General features: G+C 50.6%; 1 protein-coding gene across 4 annotated transcripts in view; it reads right to left on the bottom strand.

The window, feature by feature from the left end:
- The window catches only part of slc4a4a (solute carrier family 4 member 4a), a 266,877-nt gene that overhangs the window by 162,063 nt on the left and 87,153 nt on the right, over positions 1-17,661 (bottom strand). The window lies entirely within an intron of this gene.

Genomic DNA, 17,661 nt, shown 5'->3' with positions numbered 1-17,661 from the left:
TCACTGTTTAAGTCTGGTATACTAAAAAAACTCTGTAGTGGTATGATGTCAATTTAATTTATAATGCAGTAATACCATGATTAAAAATTAATCATCGTTATATAAAGATCACAGTGCGAGCTCCCTGCCAGCAATGAAAGGCTTAAACCCCTGGAATTCCATGGTGAATATTTATGGCCCTACCCAGAGTGTCCGGTGACACCAATCCCTCAATTATCTCATACTGTAACCGTGAACAACTGCCACTGTTCACTAGAAATACAGCACAATCCACAGTCCACAAAGACAAAACTGTCCTGGGTACGTATATGGTCTTGAAGTGAAAGCACAGTCCATCAATGATTATTCTCCCTTGTTAAAAAAAAACACAGTTCAGACCTCTGTTTTACCAAAGGATATGATCGTGCAGAAAGTGCACCTGTCAGAATGATAGCACTTAAAGGTAATAACTACCAGGAAAGAGCAAACAGGCTGGGATTCTTTCTCGAGAAAAGTAAAGGCTGAGGGGTGACTGACCTCAGCTGATGTTTATGTGCCATTGGTGGGCAGGAGAACAGAGGAAATTAGGGTAGCCTGCCATTGGTGGGGAACCCACCTCGAGTCAGCACATTCCCCCTTGCCACTGCCTGGTTTCATCGAGTCACAGAATTATTACGGTGCAGAGAGGCCAGTCAGTTATGTTCCTGCACTGGCTCTATTCCCTAGTGCCAATCTCCTGCCTTTTCCCCTTATCGTCTCACACTATTTCTATCCAAATAACCACCCAATACCCTCTTGAAAGTCTCAGCTGAAGCTGCCTCCACCACATTTCCAGGCAGTGCACTCTATCCACTCACTGGGTGAGAAAGGGTTTTCTCACTTCACCCTTGCTTCATTTACACATCCCTTTAAATCTACACCCTCTCAATCATTACTAGCAGGAATCACTTCTCTCTATCTACCCTATCCAGCCCCCTCATGAACTTGAACACCTCTATCAAATCTCCTCTCGGCCTTCCTCTCTTCATGGAGACCAGTCTCAACATCTTTAAACTCTCCCCATCACTGAAGTTCCTCATGCACTCTCTCCAATGATTTCACGTCTTTCCGATAATATGACATCCACCAACGTACACGACACTCCAGCTGGTCTGACAAGGGTCTTGCACAAGTTCAACATCATCTCCTTGCTCTTCAGCTGTATGCCCTATTAATAAAGTTGAGGACAGTGTGCTTTATGAACTGCTCTCTCCACCTGTCCTGATCCTCAATGATCCATTCACACTTATACCAAAGTCCCTCTGCTCCTTCACCCATTTAAATATTGTACCCTGTATTTTATTTTGTTTGGCAATGTTGTTCCCACTAAGGTGCATCACCTCACACTTCTCTATATTAAACCTCATGTGTCACCTATCCCCTGCTCCAAATGTCCTTTTGGAGTTATAGAATGTGTGGAAACAGGCCCTTCGGCCCTACAAGTCCATACCGACCCTCCGAAGAGCATCCCACCCAGACCCATTCCCCTAACCCCATTACTCTCTGTTTCCCCTGACTAATGCATTCTAACATATATATCCCTGAACACTATGGGCAATTTACTATGTTGCCATGTTGATAAAAAACATTGGAAGAGAAATAGTGTGAAAGGATCGAAGAAAAAAAGAGCGTGAATGAAGAGAGGATGGGAAACCTACATTTACGTAGCACCTTTCACTACCCTTTGGCATCGTAAAGCACCTCACAGCCAGTGAAGAGGTATAGTCCATCATGCCTGTCTGGTGTTGGCATTAACTATGCTTTCGCTGGACACAAAGGACAACGCTGAGGCAAGGTCAGCAGGTGGTCAGCCTGTGCCTAGAGAGAGAAAGGGTAGGCGACCCTCACAGTGTGCCACATGATGATACTGTGGGGAGGGGAGGGGTGTTGGTGGTGAGCACCTGTTGTCCAGTCTCTCTCTTTCTCCAAGTCTCCACAAACCCACCCACCTCTACTCCCTTCCCCCCACCCCGATACCATGCTGTTCCCTCTCTAGCCCTGTTGTCAGATTGCACGCAGGGTTGATCAGACCCTGGGAGACTGGCATCCAGCTGTGTACAAACTGCACACTGTGGGTGGCCACCGTTATTGTGGATCTGACTGAGAGGTCAGTTCCAATAGGATTCTTGGCTCAAGTACTAATTATTTGCCATTGGGATTAGGGATCAGTTTAATGACTGCATATTCCTTTGAAAGTGATTACTTTTAAAGTAACAAACTACTAATTCCAAATGGCTAATCTATAAAGTTTACTCGTGATTATAGGAACTTGTTCCCTTTTTTAATTCCTTTTTAATCCCTTAAAGCAATCGTTAATTGCTACTGTGGTTGATCATGCATACTGTGTCCAAATTACTCGCAATCCTTGGTACACTGGCTACGTGATGATGCAAGGGAATGAAACTGAGATGTAAGAGTCACTCATCACATACAGTCCTCAAATCCTTCAACAATACTTTTCATTGATTCAATCATCATATTCCTGTGCCCCAGATTCCCCAAAGCAATGGTTCAAAGCTCTGGGGACATCAGTTAAAGGATGTTCTTCATGCAATTCAATTAAAATGCTATTAAGTGGTAGTCACTGTGAGATCTTACACTGAATATCTGACCCATAGAAATGTGCACCAAGCAATTTATAAATCAATCTCCATACATAACCAGCCACCTGCGGCTATGTCAACTACAGACAGTGGGTCAGTGCTGAGGGAGTGCTGCACTGTCAGAGGGTCAGTGCTGAGGGAGTGCTGCACTGTCAGAGGGTCAGTGCTGAGGGGTGCTGCACCGTCAGAAGGTCAGTGCTGAGGGGTGCTGCACTGTCAGAGGGTCAGTGCTGAGGGGTGCTGCACTGTCAGAGGGTCAGTGCTGAGGGGTGCTGCACTGTCAGAGGGTCAGTGCTGAGGGAGCGCCACACAGTCTGAGGATCAGTGCTGAGAGAGCGCCGCACTGTTAGAGGTCAGTGCTGAGGGAGTGGGCACTTTTGGATGGTCAGTGCTGAGGGAGTGGGCACTGTCGGAGGGTCAGTGCTGAGCGAGTGCCACATTGTCAGAGGATCAGTGCTGAGGGAGTGCCGCACTGTCGGAGGGTCAATGCTGAGGGTGTGCCATACTGTTGGAGGATCAGTGCTGAGGGAGCGCCCCACTTTCAGAGGGTCAGTGCTGAGGGAGTGCCGCACTGTCGGAGGGTCAGTGCTGAGGGAGTGCCACATTGTTGGAGGATCAGTGCTGAGGGAGTGCCATACTGTTGGAGGATCAGTGCTGAGGGAGCGCCCCACTGTCAGAGGGTCCATGCTGAGGGAGTGCCGCACTGTTGGAGGGTCAGTGCTGAGGGAGTGCCGCACTGTCGGAGGGTCAGTGCTGAGGGACAGACAAATAAAATCAATTTTCAGGTAGGGGAGAACAGGCAGGAGAATTGCACAAATTCTTAATGCTCACTCAGAGAGCCGGTACTGGCAGGATGAGCTGAGGTTTCTGCTGTTTATCCACAAAGTTGCTCACATGCAAGAATGTGCATTTCTGTGAAAACTAAACCACAGGCTAGGACCCAATCTGTGAGCACATCTTGTGACTGATCTGCTTGAATGGACTCAAGCGAATGATTTGAGAATCCGTAACTTCATAACTAACTGAATGAGGAAGTCGAAATGCAGCATTCCCTTCAATGGTAGAGTTCCCATGTCAGCCTGAAACCTTTCACCAGAACCTACAGGGGCCATAGAAAGGAACAGGGGGGAGGATATTTCACAGAGAGGAGGAAGAGAGATGATGTTCTGAGCTGTCAGGGAATATTAGGCAAGACTGCGGTGAGCAAGAACAAAAAAGATGGACGATCTGCTAAAGTTTGCAGAACTGAATTATTCAGTTGAGACATCCATCAGAACAACTAAAGACCGAGCTGGAGAGTCTGTTCTGGTATACGTTTGCTGGAATTCGTTGTTCTACAGAAAACCAAAATGTAAAGAGACCATGACCCTGAAACCTGACCATTGCACATGGTGTTCCGATCACAAACCCCAGGGACTGGCACAGAAAGCCAGGCCTTCAGCTCAATCAATCCCACACTCCGTCCCACAGGATCCTCCTCCCACACCTTTCTGTCCCACACTGACAGCCCTGTGTGTCCTGCTGCACGTCTATCCAATCCACCAGATCCACATTCTCACCACTCCCCCAGTCCCCGATGGAATTTATTGTACCGACTGCATTCTACTTATGACCCTAGGATTGGACACCTCACAACGCGAAACATTTTCTCTACACTATCAAACCCTTTCAGGATTATGAAGGTCTCTATCAGCTTTCTCCCTCCCCCCTTGCCTTCCTCAACAACTCTGAATCTTAAATGTATGAGATGTTGGAGGCTGAGGGGGGACATTCTAGAGGTTTGTAAAATCATGAGGAGCATGGATAGGGTAAATAGACATCATCTTTTTCCTCGAGTGGGGGAGTCCAGAACTAGAGGGCATAGGTTTAGGGTGAGAGGGGAAAGATATAAAAGGGACCTAAGGGGCAACGTTTACACACAGAGGGTGGTGCGTGTATGGAATGAGCTGCCACAGGAAGTGGTGCAGGCTGGTACAATTACAACATTTAAGAGTTATCTGGATGGGTATATGAATAGGAAGAGTTGAGAGGGATGTGAGCTAGGTGCTGGCAAATGGGACTAGATTGGGTTGGGATATCTGGTTGGCGTGGACGGGTTGGATTGAAAGGTCTGTTTCCGTGCTGTACATCTCTGTGACTCTATGACAATGAGACCTATTGAATGTTTGACATTGTATGGAGAGTTCAGATGGTGCTTGTGTGAATTGTGTTATTCTTACCCTCCAGTGGTAAGACTCTCCACTTTGACCAACTATGATCATCTGTCATAACATCCCCTTCTTGCATCCAAATTCTATTGGTGTATCATTCTTACGAGGAGCCCTCAGATGGTGCCCATTATAGAAGTGTTACCTAAAGTGTACTGCATGGGGTGGCTGACTTTTTAACTTCATTCCTGGAATGTGGGCATCGCTGGCTAAATTGGTACTTATTCTCCATCCATAATTGCCCCAGAGGGCAACTACATCGCTATGCTTCTGGACTCACCAGACCAGATAGGAATGGCAGTTTCCTTCCCGAAAGGACATCAGTGAACCACATGGGTTTTTCCCAACAATCAGCAATGAATTCAGGGTCATCATTAGACTCTTGATTCGAGATGTTTATTAAATTCCACCACTTGCCTTGGCTTGATTCAAACCCAGGTCCCCAGAACATTAACCGAGTCTCTGGATTAACAGTCCAGCAATAATACAACTAGGTCTCCTCCTCCCCTGAACTGGGATGAGCCGTACACCTGTAGGGTGAAAATACTTGTCTCCACTTTCCAACCAGGAGCTGCTCTTGTCACATTGATGCTGTAACACTGTTCCCAGACACCACATGGACAGACCCTTTACCCAGCTGCACGGTGCCTAACTGTCAACCAAACAGCCCTTTTCTCCCTCTTTCAATATCTTCATTCCTGGCAAAAAAGTTAAAACGACAAAACCCCTCTCTGACTTTTCTCAGTGTTGCAGACAGCAGTGTTCTGGGGACTCAACCCACACAACAGCAAAATGTTCCAGATGCTGGAAATCTGAAACAAAGTGCTGGAGAAACTCAGCAGGTCTGGCAGCTTCTGTGCACAGAGAAACAGAGCTCATGTTTTGAGTCCCGAGTGACGCTTAGAACATAGAAAATAGAAAACAGAACAGCACAGCACAGGTAGATGCCCTTTGGCCCATCATGTCTGTGCTGACCACAATGCCATTCTAAATTAATCCCATCTGCCCGCACATGGTCCATATCCCTCTATTCCTGCCTGTTCTGAATGCCTATTGTATCTGTTTCTACCCCTTCTCTTGGCAGAGTGTTCCAGGCACCTACCACCCTATGCATAAAAAACTTTCTCTGTACATTTAACCTTTCCCCTTCTCACCTTAAACTAATGGCCCCTATATTTGACATTTCCACCCTGGGATAAAGACTCTGAGTATTCACCCTATCCATGCCCACCCCATCATTTAGATACTTCTTAGAGGTCGCCTCTCTAATGCCAACGCCCTCATGAGAACAATCCAAGTTTGTCTAACCTCTCCTTATAGCTAATACATTCCAATCCAGGCAACATCCTGGTAAATCTCTTCTGCAATCTCTCTAAAGCCACCACATCTTGGGTGGTGACCAGAACCACACATAATCTTCCAAATATAGCCTCACCAATGTCTGATACAGCTGCAGCATAATTCGGCTCATTTTATTCCCAACGCCCTGAATGACGAGGGTAAGCAATGCTGGACGCCTCCTTAACCCTCTTATACAGAAGGGAGCATCAATACCTGGAGACTCCAGGTCAATCCTGTAGGAAATCAGGGGATTGGCCAAGGCAAGATAGACTCAATTTATTGCATCTTCTCAAGGTGTGTGTACAGACCATTCAGTTCTGGTAGGTGGGCAGGACTAAACACCATACTAACAAACACACCACATCTGGAAATGTTTCACAACCAGTGAAACATAATCATCACAAAGATGACATGCGCAGGGCGGTGGAAACCTGTCCCAGAGATGAAGGATAAAGAACACTCTCTGCTGTGATTCAGCAGCAAGTCCCAGGGTTGGACACCTGCTCAGTGCTGATCGGGCACAGAGAATGTGATCGAGCGCGAACAGGGAGTGAGAGTGAGGGTGGATGGAGAGAGGGGGTGAGGGTGGATGGAGAGAGGGGGTTAGGGTGGATGGAGAGAGGGAGTGAGGGTGGACGGAGAGTGGGGGGTGAGGGTGGATGGAGAGAGGGGGTGAGGGTGGATGGAGAGTGGGGGGTGAGGGTGGATGGAGAGTGGGGGGTGAGGGTGGATGGAGAGTGGGGGGTGAGGGTGGATGGAGAGAGGGAGTGAGGGTGGACGGAGAGTGGGGGGTGAGGGTGGATGGAGAGAGGGAGTGAGGGTGGATGGAGAGTGGGGGGTGAGGGTGGATGGAGAGAGGGAGTGAGGGTGGATGGAGAGTGGGGGGTGAGGGTGGATGGAGAGAGGGAGTGAGGGTGGACGGAGAGTGAGGGGGTGAGGGTGGATGGAGAGAGGGAATGAGGGTGGATGGAGAGTGGGGGAGTGAGGGTGGATGGAGAGAGGGAGTGAGGGTGGATGGAGAGTGGGGGGGTGAGGGTGGATGGAGAGAGGGAGTGAGGGTGGATGGAGAGTGGGGGGGTGAGGGTGGATGGAGAGTGGGGGGTGAGGATGGATGGAGAGTGGGGGCTGAAGGTGGATGGAGAGTGGGGGGTGAGGGTGGATGGAGAGTGGGGGGTGAGGATGGATGGAGAGTGGGGGGTGAGGATGGATGGAGAGTGGGGGGTGAGGGTGGATGGAGAGTGGGGGGTGAGGATGGAAGGAGAGTGGGGGGTGAGGATGGAAGGAGAGTGGGGGGTGAGGGTGGATGGAGAGTGGGGGGTGAGGGTGGATGGAGATTGGGGGTGAAAGTGGATGGGGAGTGGGGGGGTGAGGGTTGATGGAGAGTGGGGGGTGAAGGTGGATGGAGAGTGGGGGGTGAGGGTGGATGGAGAGTGGGGGGTGAGGGTGGATGGGGAGTGGGGGTGAGGGTGGATGGAGAGTGGGGGGTGAGGATGGATGGAGAGTGGGGGGTGAGGGTGGATGGGGAGTGGGAGTGAGGGTGGATGGAGAGTGGGGGGTGAGGGTGGATGGGGAGTGGGGGTGAGGGTGGATGGAGAGTGGGGGGTGAGGATGGATGGAGAGTGGGGGGTGAGGGTGGATGGAGAGTGGGGGGTGAGGGTGGATGGGGAGTGGGGGTGAGGGTGGATGGAGAGTGGGGGGTGAGGGTGGATGGAGAGTGGGGGGTGAGGGTGGATGGGGAGTGGGAGTGAGGGTGGATGGAGAGTGGGGGGTGAGGGTGGATGGGGAGTGGGGGTGAGGGTGGATGGAGAGTGGGGGGTGAGGATGGATGGAGAGTGGGGGGTGAGGGTGGATGGGGAGTGGGGGTGAGGTTGGATGGAGAGTGGGGGGTGAGGGTGGATGGAGAGTGGGGTGTGAGGGTGGATGGGGAGTGGGAGTGAGGGTGGATGGAGAGTGGGGGTGAGGGTGGATTAGGAGTGGCGGGGTGAGGGTGGATGGGAGTGGGGGTGAGGGTGGATGGAGAGTGGGGGCTGAGGATGGATGGAGAGTGGGGGGTGAGGGTGGATGGGGAGTGGGGGTGAGGGTGGATGGAGAGTGGGGGTGAGGGTGGATGGGGAGTGGGAGTGAGGGTGGATGGAGAGTGGGGGTGAGGGTGGATGGGGAGTGGGAGTGAGGGTGGATGGAGAGTGGGGGTGAGGGTGGATTAGGAGTGGCGGGGTGAGGGTGGATGGGGAGTGGGGGTGAGGGTGGATGGAGAGTGGGGGGTGAGGGTGGATGGAGATTCGGGGGTGAGGGTGGATGGAGAGTGGGGTTGAGGGTGGATGGAGAGTGGGGGGTGAGGGTGGAGGGAGAGTGGGGGGTGAGGGTGGATGGAGAGTGGGGGGTGAGGGTGGATGGGAAGTGGGGGGTGAGGGTGGATGGGAAGTGGGGGGTGAGGGTGGATGGGGAGTGGGGATGAGGGTGGATGGGGAGTGGGGATGAGGGTGGATGGGGAGTGGGGGGTGAGGGTGGACGGAGAGTGGGGGGTGAGAGTGGATGGAGAGTGGGGGCTGAGGGTGGATGAGGAGTGGGGGCTGAGGGTGGATGGGGAATGGGGGCTGAGGGTGGATGGGGAGTGGGGGCTGAGGCTGGATGGGAAAGTGGGGTGAGGGTGGATGGGGAGTGGGGGGTGAGGATGGATGGGGAGTGGGGGCTGAGGGTGGATGGGGAGTGGGGGCTGAGGGTGGATGGGGAGTGGGTGGTGAGGCTGGATGGGAAAGTGGGGTGAGAGTGGATGGGGAGGGGGGGGTGAGGGTGGATGGGGAGGGGGGGTTGAGGGTGAACGGAGAGTGGGGGGTGAGGGTGGATGGGGAGTGGGGTGAGAGTGGATGGGGAATGGGGGCTGAGAGTGGATGGGGTGTGGGGGGGGTGAGGGTGGATGGGGAGTGGGGGGGTGTGGGTGGATGGGGAGTGGGGGGTGAGGGTGGGTGGGGAGTGAGGGGGTGAGTGTGGATGGGGAGTGGGGGGGGTGAGGGTGGATGGGGAGTGGGGGGGTGTGGGTGGATGGGGAGTGGGGGGCGAGGGTGGGTGGGGAGTGAGGGGTGAGGGTGGATGGGGAGTGAGGGGGTGAGGGTGGATGGGGAGTGGGGGGGTGAGGGTGGATGGGGAGTGGGGGGTGAGGGTGGATGGGGAGTGGGGGGGTGAGGGTGGATGGGGAGTGGGGGGGTGAGGGTGGATGGGGAGTGGGGGGGTGAGGGTGGATGGGGAGTGGGGGTGAGGGTGGATCGTGAGTGGGGGGTGAGGGTGGATTGGGAGTGGGGGTGATTCTGCAGTTACCCTGGGGGTTTGGTACGGAGGGTTAAATCAGATCGGGTTCATGTTCCCGATTTCCAATCCCTCTCTGGAAAGTGCATGTGGGAGGAGGACAAGAGCTGACACTCCGGAGCTGCTCCAGAACCACACGGTGCCTCTTGGAAGGTGTGGTCTGCTGCAACACAGGAGGCCATTCAGCCCTGTTACACGTTTCTATCAAAGACACAATAGAAACATGATGATGGGGTGAAGCTTCATTCGTGAATATGACAGAGGCTGAGACTAAACACACTCACCCCACCCCCCAACACACACACACACACTCACCTCTCCCCCCAACCCCCCCAACACACACACTCACCCCTCCCCCCACAACACACTCACTCAGCCCTCCCCCCACAACACACACACTCACCCCTCCCCAACCCCCAAACACACTCACCCCACTCCCCAAACACACACACTCACCCCTCCCCACCCCCCAAACACACACACTCACCCCTCCCCAACCCCCAAACACACACACTCATCCCTCCCCACCCCCCCAAACACACACACTCACCCCTCCCCAACCCTCAAACACACACACTCACCTCTCCCCACCCCCCAAACACGCACACTCACCCCTCCCCAACCCCCAAACACACACTCACCCCTCCCCACCCACCAAACACACACACTCACCCCTCCCGAACCCCCAAACACACAAACTCACCCCTCCCCACCCCCCAAACGCACACACTCACCCCTCCCCAACCCCCAAACACACACACTCATCCCTCCCCACCCCCCCAAACACACACACTCACCCCTCCCCAACCCTCAAACACACACACTCACCTCTCCCCACCCCCCAAACACGCACACTCACCTCTCCCCAACCTCCAAACACACACTCACCCCTCCCCAACCTCCAAACACACACACTCACCTCTCCCCAACCTCCAAACACACACTCACCCCTCCCCAACCTCCAAACACACACACTCACCCCTCCCCAACCTCCAAACACACACACTCACCCCTCCCCCCCGCCCCAAACACACCCACTCACCCATCTCCCCATCTAAACACACACACTCACCCCTACTCTCCCCCCACACCCATGGACAGAAACTCACCCATCCCCCCTCCCCCAGAGACAGACACTGATCCTACCCATCTCCCCTCCCCCAGAGACAGACACTGATCCCACCCATCCCCAAGGGGCCAGACGTTCACCACAAACACACACCTCCCACCACCCCTCAAAGTTTCCATAATCCAGAGATGGATTTCAGGGAGCCATTGGGATAACCACGGGGAAACATTGCCCTGTCGGGGATGCAGCCCCAGTCTGGGACGGCCTCTCGGGGAGCTGTACCAACTGGGCAGGGCCACGCCTGAGGGCGCTGTGGGACAGTTCACTCATGCTGTTGGGACGAGGTTCAACGTACTCAGCAGAGAAGATCTGAGAGGAATACCGGGATCTACATAATACTGCGAGATGGGAAAGCACTGAAGACTTTCAAGGAAGATGCGGATTGTTAGGGTTAAAGGGATCAAAGGGTATGGAGGAGAAAGCAGGAACAGGGCACTGAGTTGGATGGTCAGCCATGACCACATTGAATGGTGGAGCAGGCTCAAAGGGCCGAATAGCCTACTCCTGCTGCTAGTTTCTACTTTTCAGTGTAATATTGCACAGCCTAAACATGGTGTCAAAAGAGGTACTGAGGGGAGTGTGGGGACAAAAAGTGTGGTGCTGGAAAAGCACAGTGGGTCAGGCAGCATCCGAGAAGCAGGAGAGTCGACATTCTGAGCATAAGACCTTCATCAGGAATGAGGGGGGAGTGTGTGGAGTTGAAATAAAAAGGAGCCTGGCTGGGAGCTCTCCCTGGAACACCGTGAATCCCAATGAAAAAACACTGTTCCAGAGGAAACAGACAGAGCTTCCCCATTCGGGCTCCTGTTCGAATAACTGGGGATGGGAGGCAGAGTCAGGCGGTTCAAACCAGATCAACGGCAGAATTATTTAACAGATACAGACGAGTTGAGCAAACCAGAACAAGTCCAAGTCACCATATTTTTGTCACTGTTTGGAAGAGACAGTTTCAAAAGTATATTCTACCCTCAGACCAGAAGGTGCACACAAGAGAAATTTGATGAGCTCTGACTGCATGCTTTGAGCCGTAATACATGTTATGCACCAACGGTAATGATATGCTTTCTAAATCAGGGGCCAAAGCTGAATAAACAGAGTTTACTGATCAAGGTGTAGTGTCAATAAGTCCAATCTCAGAAACCTGTGAATTCTCGCAACTAAAAATAGAATCATCTTGCACATAATAGATCCTGGGGATGGCACGGTAGCACAGTGGTTAGCACTGCTGCCTCACAGCACCAGGGACCCAGGTTCGATTCCACCCTCAGGTGATTGTCTGTGTGGAGTTTGCACATTCTCCCCGTGTCTGTGTGAGTTTCCTCCGGGTGCTCTGGTTTCCTCCCACAGTCCGACGAGGTGTATTGGCCATGCTAAATTGCCCATAGTGTCCAGGGATGTACAGGCTGGGTGGGATAGGCCCGTGGGAAATGTAACAGTTACAAGGATCAGGTGAGTCGAGGTGGGATGCTCTTTGAGGGTCAGTGTAGACTGAATGGCCTGCTTCCACATTGTAGGGATTCTATGATTCTACTATGTCAGTGTGAATGCTCACAGAGGTGACTCTAACTCTCAAAGAAGTTCTGAAGTTTGTAAATGAAGAGCAACAGAACATACCGGTCCAGGTCTGTCCACAATATGGAGGAATGCTGGGCACTGTGTTGGCAAACAACTTCCACCTTACACAGGCAACAGCATGGAGAATGGCACCAAGTACCCAGAGAAGCACCAACAGAAAGATCCAACTCAATAGGACAAGTCGCAAATATTTTGGATGCAGTCAGATAAAACAAGCAAAAACATGTCCAGCAAAGGGGGTAAACAGCTGCTTTTAACTGCAGCTTGTAAGAGAAGGTTTCACCCGGAAGTAGACAAGCACACCTATTAAAATCCAAAGCCGAGTGGCAGGAGAGCAGAGGGTGATGGTTGTGGGGAGTTATTTCAAACTGTATCCAGTGGAGTCCCACAGGGGCCAGTGGTGTTTGTTATATAAATGGTTTATATGTCAATGTAGGAAGGTCAATATAAAAGTTGGTGGGTAGTAATGAGCAAGGAGAATAGTCTGAGATTACAGACCGGTCAGATGGGCTGATCGGTGGCAAATGGAATTCAATCCAAGACAATGTGGAGCAATACATTCGCGCAGGACAAACAAGGCGAGGGGAGACAGGATGAACAGTAGGACTGAGGACTAGAGGGACCTCGGTGTACATGTGCACTAGTCTCTTAAGGTGTCAGGATAAAGCGGTGAAGAAGCCATATGGTATACCTGCCTTCATTAGTTGAGGCATTAAAGCAGGGAGTCTATTCTGGAATTGTACAGGATGTTGGTTAGACCACAGCCAGAGTATTGTTGTGGAATTCACGTTGTCGGAGGAAAGTGATCACACTGGGACAGGATGCAGAGGAGATTTCTCAAGATGTTGCCTGGGCTGGAGCGATTCAGTGATGAAGAGAGTTTGGACAGACTGGGATTGGTTTCCTTAAAGCAGAGGGGATTGACAGTGGACATGATTGAGATGGATAAATGAATAAGGAACATAGACAGATTAGACAGGAAGGTACACCTCCTATTGGTGGAGGGATCAATGAGCGGGGTGGGGGGGGAATATATTGAAAGGAAGGGGCAGGAGGTTTCGGGGGGATGTGAGGAAACCCTTTCTCACCCGGGGGGGGTCAGGTGGGGAATCTGGAATCCACTGCCTGTGAGGGTGGGAGAGGCAGGAACCCCCATCACGTTGAAGAAGGATTTAGATGTTCACTTGTAATGTCAAGGTGTACAGGGCTATGGGCCAAGTGCTGGGAAAGGGGATTAGAATAGTGAGGGGGTTTGACCAATGTGGATATGATGGGCCAAAGGGCCTTTTTCTGTAGACCTCTATGACTCTAAGATTCAATTACTCTAAAGGCATCTGACAATGATTGGAATGAATTCAGCGTGACTATGAGAGCACTGTCAGATAAAGATTGAGATCATTCAATGCATACCTTATAGCAGGGTGGAAATGTTAGATCATAAGGGAGAAAAATAGTCTGTAACTATTGTGATGAAGACAATGCAGTGAGAGCAGCAGGGAATGTCAGGTGTCTGATGGATCCTGTTATGAATTTTGCGGACCTGTTTAAAGTGACTCCAGACAACGATCCAAAAATGAGAGTCTCTGAGATATAGCTGAGACTCTGTGACAGGTCAATGCTCATCCTGAGGACAAGCTAGTCTGACAGCCCTATTCTCTGAGAAATCAGAAAGCCAGAATTCCTGACGCAAAGCTAAAGGCACCCATCTCAGCAGAAGTAAGTCAAAAGCTCAGCACAATAATTCTAAACTCTCCAGAGGGCACTGACAGTATATCAGGAGATGAGTTACTCGTTGCAGGATTCCTGCTCTCTGATCTACTCTTGTAACGAGTGCACTTATATAGCTGAGTTTCTGATCAACAGTAGCCCTGAATGTTGACAGTGAGGGATTCATTGACGGCAATACCGTGAAGAGAACATCTGAGGGACACTGGAGAATAAGTCACCCATTCACAGTGGTTAGCACTGCTACCTCACAGCACCAGGGTCCCAGGTTCAATTCCAGCCTCGGGCAACTGTCTGTCTGGAGTTTGCACATTCTCCCCATGTCTGCGTGGGTTTCCTCCAGGTGCTCCGGTTTCCTCCCACAGTCCAAAGATGTGCAGGTCAGGTGAATTGACAATGCTAAATTGCCCATAGTGTTAGGTACATTAGTCAGAGGGAAATGGGTCTGGGTGGGTTACTCTTCGGAGGGTCGGTGTGGACTGGTTGGGCCGAAGGGCCTGTTTCCACACTGTAGGGAATCTAATCTAATCATTCCAGTCAGAGAAGAGGAGGAACTTCATCTCCCAGAGAGATGTTAGTTTCTTTTTTCCATATGGCAGTGGACGCTGAGTCAGAAAGTACATTCATGGTGGAAATGTTTGGAGTTTTGATCCAGGGGGGAGTCACAGATTGTTTGGAGGAGGGAACAGGAGGGAAAGTGCAGTTAAAGCCACAACCATATCCATTGTGGGCTCATTGAATGGTGGAACTGATGTGATAAACCAAATGGCCTTCTCATGTCCCATCTCACATCCAAGAATCCAGTAACAATGGCCCTGAAGCCGTTTATCGCAGCTCTGCAGCGATTACCAGAAATTAGACATTTAAAAAAAACTGTTGCCTCTCACAAAACACAAAGTGAACTTCAGTAAAGAATTAAGTGAGCTTAGCTCATTGTAACTGCAGTCACTCACAGATGTACAGATTAAAGGGTGCTGCTGTTCAGCCGGTGAACGTGGGTTCCATTGTGAGCTCATCGAGTTAATAAGACCATGGTGACCCCAAGGCTTTTATGTACGTTATGTGAAATTTTTAAAAAATATTTAAAACTCCACCCCATAGACAGTCTTCTCGATTTTACTTTCAAACAAACCCACAGACCAGTGCACTGTTCCCGTCTCCAAATTTGAAAAGGATATGAAAGTGCAGGAGAAAAGGCAAAGAAAGGTTGATGAGAATGATGTTAAATTGAGGAAGGACCAGGACATCAGGAAATGAAGAAACTGGCTGGGCTGCTTTCTCTGACAAAAGAGACGGCAGAGGGCTGCTCAAATTAGGAAAGGGTTTGTTCAGATTGTTTGTGGAGAAAAGGGTCCCACTGAGATGTGGTAGATCTGGCTCCCATTCCAACCAGCCATCTACAATTGAGAGATAGCAGGAAGGGGGCGCAGGAGGACAATCAGCCCCAGGCCTTTCATGGGGTGAAAGGAACAAGAGCGAGACGGACGGAGAACTGAAAGTGATTTGCAAACAAAACAAGAATGAGAGAAACCTTCTCACATAACGAGGGGTTGGAGTGTGGAACACACTGCTTAGAAAGGTGATGGGGGCAGGTTCAATTGAGGCGTTCAAAACCGGCGTTGCATGATGATTCAGTTACAGTGAGAGGTCACACAACACCAGGTCATAGTCCAACAGGTTTGTTCGAGTGCTGCTCCGAAAGCTTGTGATTTCAAATAAACCTGTTGGACTCTAATCTGGTGATGTATGATTTCTGACCTTGTCCACCCCAGTCCAACATCTCCAGAAGGTGAATTTGGATAGAGGTGGTGTGCACGGGGAAAGGTGGGAGGTTGGCACTAAGGAATGATGATCGTTTGAAGATCTGGCACAGACACAAATGGGGCAAATGGCCTCTTCCTGCATTGTAACAATTCTATCATTTTGAGCTCAATATGATGCCAAATAATCCAGTTTTTAAACTGAACGCCCGGCCTCTTAAATGTCGGGTTCAACTGGGTTTGTTACAAATCCCGAGGCTTCAAACAAGATTTCTGAGCAACCGTTGAGTGGAAGATACCCAACAAGATGCCCTTCTCCATCCATCCAATCATACAAAGAACAAATCATCCAGTGTGCTTAGAAGCACAAGTTTGGGAAGGGAGGAGTGAGGAAGGAGAGGTGATGGTAAGAGGCTGGAGGACCAGGTTGGAGAGTTTGAGCTATAGGGAGATGCTGAATAGGCTGGGGCTGTTTTCCCTGGAGCGCGGAGGCTGAGGGATGACCTTATAGGGGTTTTTCAAATCATGAGGACGTGGATAGGATAAATAGACAAAGTTTTTTCCCTGGGGTCGGGAGTCCAGAACTAGAGAGCATAGGTTTATGGTGAGAGGGGGAAAATATAAAAGAGATCTAAGGGGCAACTTTTTCACGCAGAGGGTGGTGCGTGTATGGAATGAGCTGCCAGAGGAAGTGGTGGAGGCTGGTACAATTGCAACATTTAAAAGACATCTGTATGGCTATATGAATAGGAAGGGTTTGGAGGGATATGGGCCAAGTGCTGGCAAATGGGACTAGGTCAGATTGGAATATCCAGTTGGCCTGGACAAGTTGGACTGAAGGGTCAGTTTCCGTGTTGTACATCTCCATGACCCTAATTGTAAACCCAATTCAAAAACTTTTCCCAGTGACATTGAAATTTTAAAATTTGGGCGCCATTCAAGGTTTGACTCTTCTGGCTACACAGGATCGAAATGGAAAATTTTGTTGTCATGTATTGGAGACAAAGCAGCAGCAGCTTCCCAAAGTAAAACACAAAGTCAAAGCAGCAAGTGAGGTGGAAATGCAACTTGTGTTTGTGAACATCAGTCAGAAACTTCAACTCTACTCCCAGCCTGCAGGTTCTCACCACTGTCACTGTGGCTCAGTACATACACACACACACATACTCACACACTCTCACACACACACCCACAGACACACACACTCACACACTCACACACACACACTCACAGACACACACACTCACACACTCTCTCACACACACACTCACAGACACACACACTCGCACACTCTCTCACACACACACTCACACAGACACACACATACACATACACACACACAGACGCACACACATACACACTCACATATACACACTCACAGTCACACAGACACAAACATATACACAGACACACACACACAGACACAAAGACACACAGACACAGACACACATATACACACTCACACTCTCATACACACACACACACACACTCTCACACACACACAGACACACACACATACTCACACTCACACACATTCACACTCACAGACACACACACAGACACACACACACTCACACAGACACACACAGACACACACACACTCACACAGACACACACACACAGACACAGACACACACAGACACAGACACACACAGACGCACACACACACACACACTCACACAGACACACACACACACAGACACACACACACAGACACACACACACACACACCTTCCCAAACCCTCTCTCTCCTCCTGCAAATTTGCCTCATTGACCAGGTTTTCATTCGCTTGCCCTACAATCTCTTGCTGTGGGTCAGTGTCCCAGACCTGTCCAATAATACAGCTGGAAAGGACCATGCCACTTTAAAGGTGCTATAGGAATGAATGTTGTTGTTGCCTCTGTCGCCTCCTGTCCCCTCACAAATGCAAATAGAATATAGTTCAGGCACAATCTACAAACTTTAGGGTCAGAATAAATAAACCTTCATACATTATAGCCAG

This window comes from Chiloscyllium plagiosum, unplaced genomic scaffold (genome assembly GCF_037043375.1).
Source record: "Chiloscyllium plagiosum isolate Xiang-an unplaced genomic scaffold, Cpla_swu_hap1 HiC_scaffold_36, whole genome shotgun sequence".
Taxonomy (NCBI): Eukaryota; Metazoa; Chordata; class Chondrichthyes; order Orectolobiformes; family Hemiscylliidae; genus Chiloscyllium; species Chiloscyllium plagiosum.
This window is presented reverse-complemented; position numbering and strand designations above follow the sequence as displayed.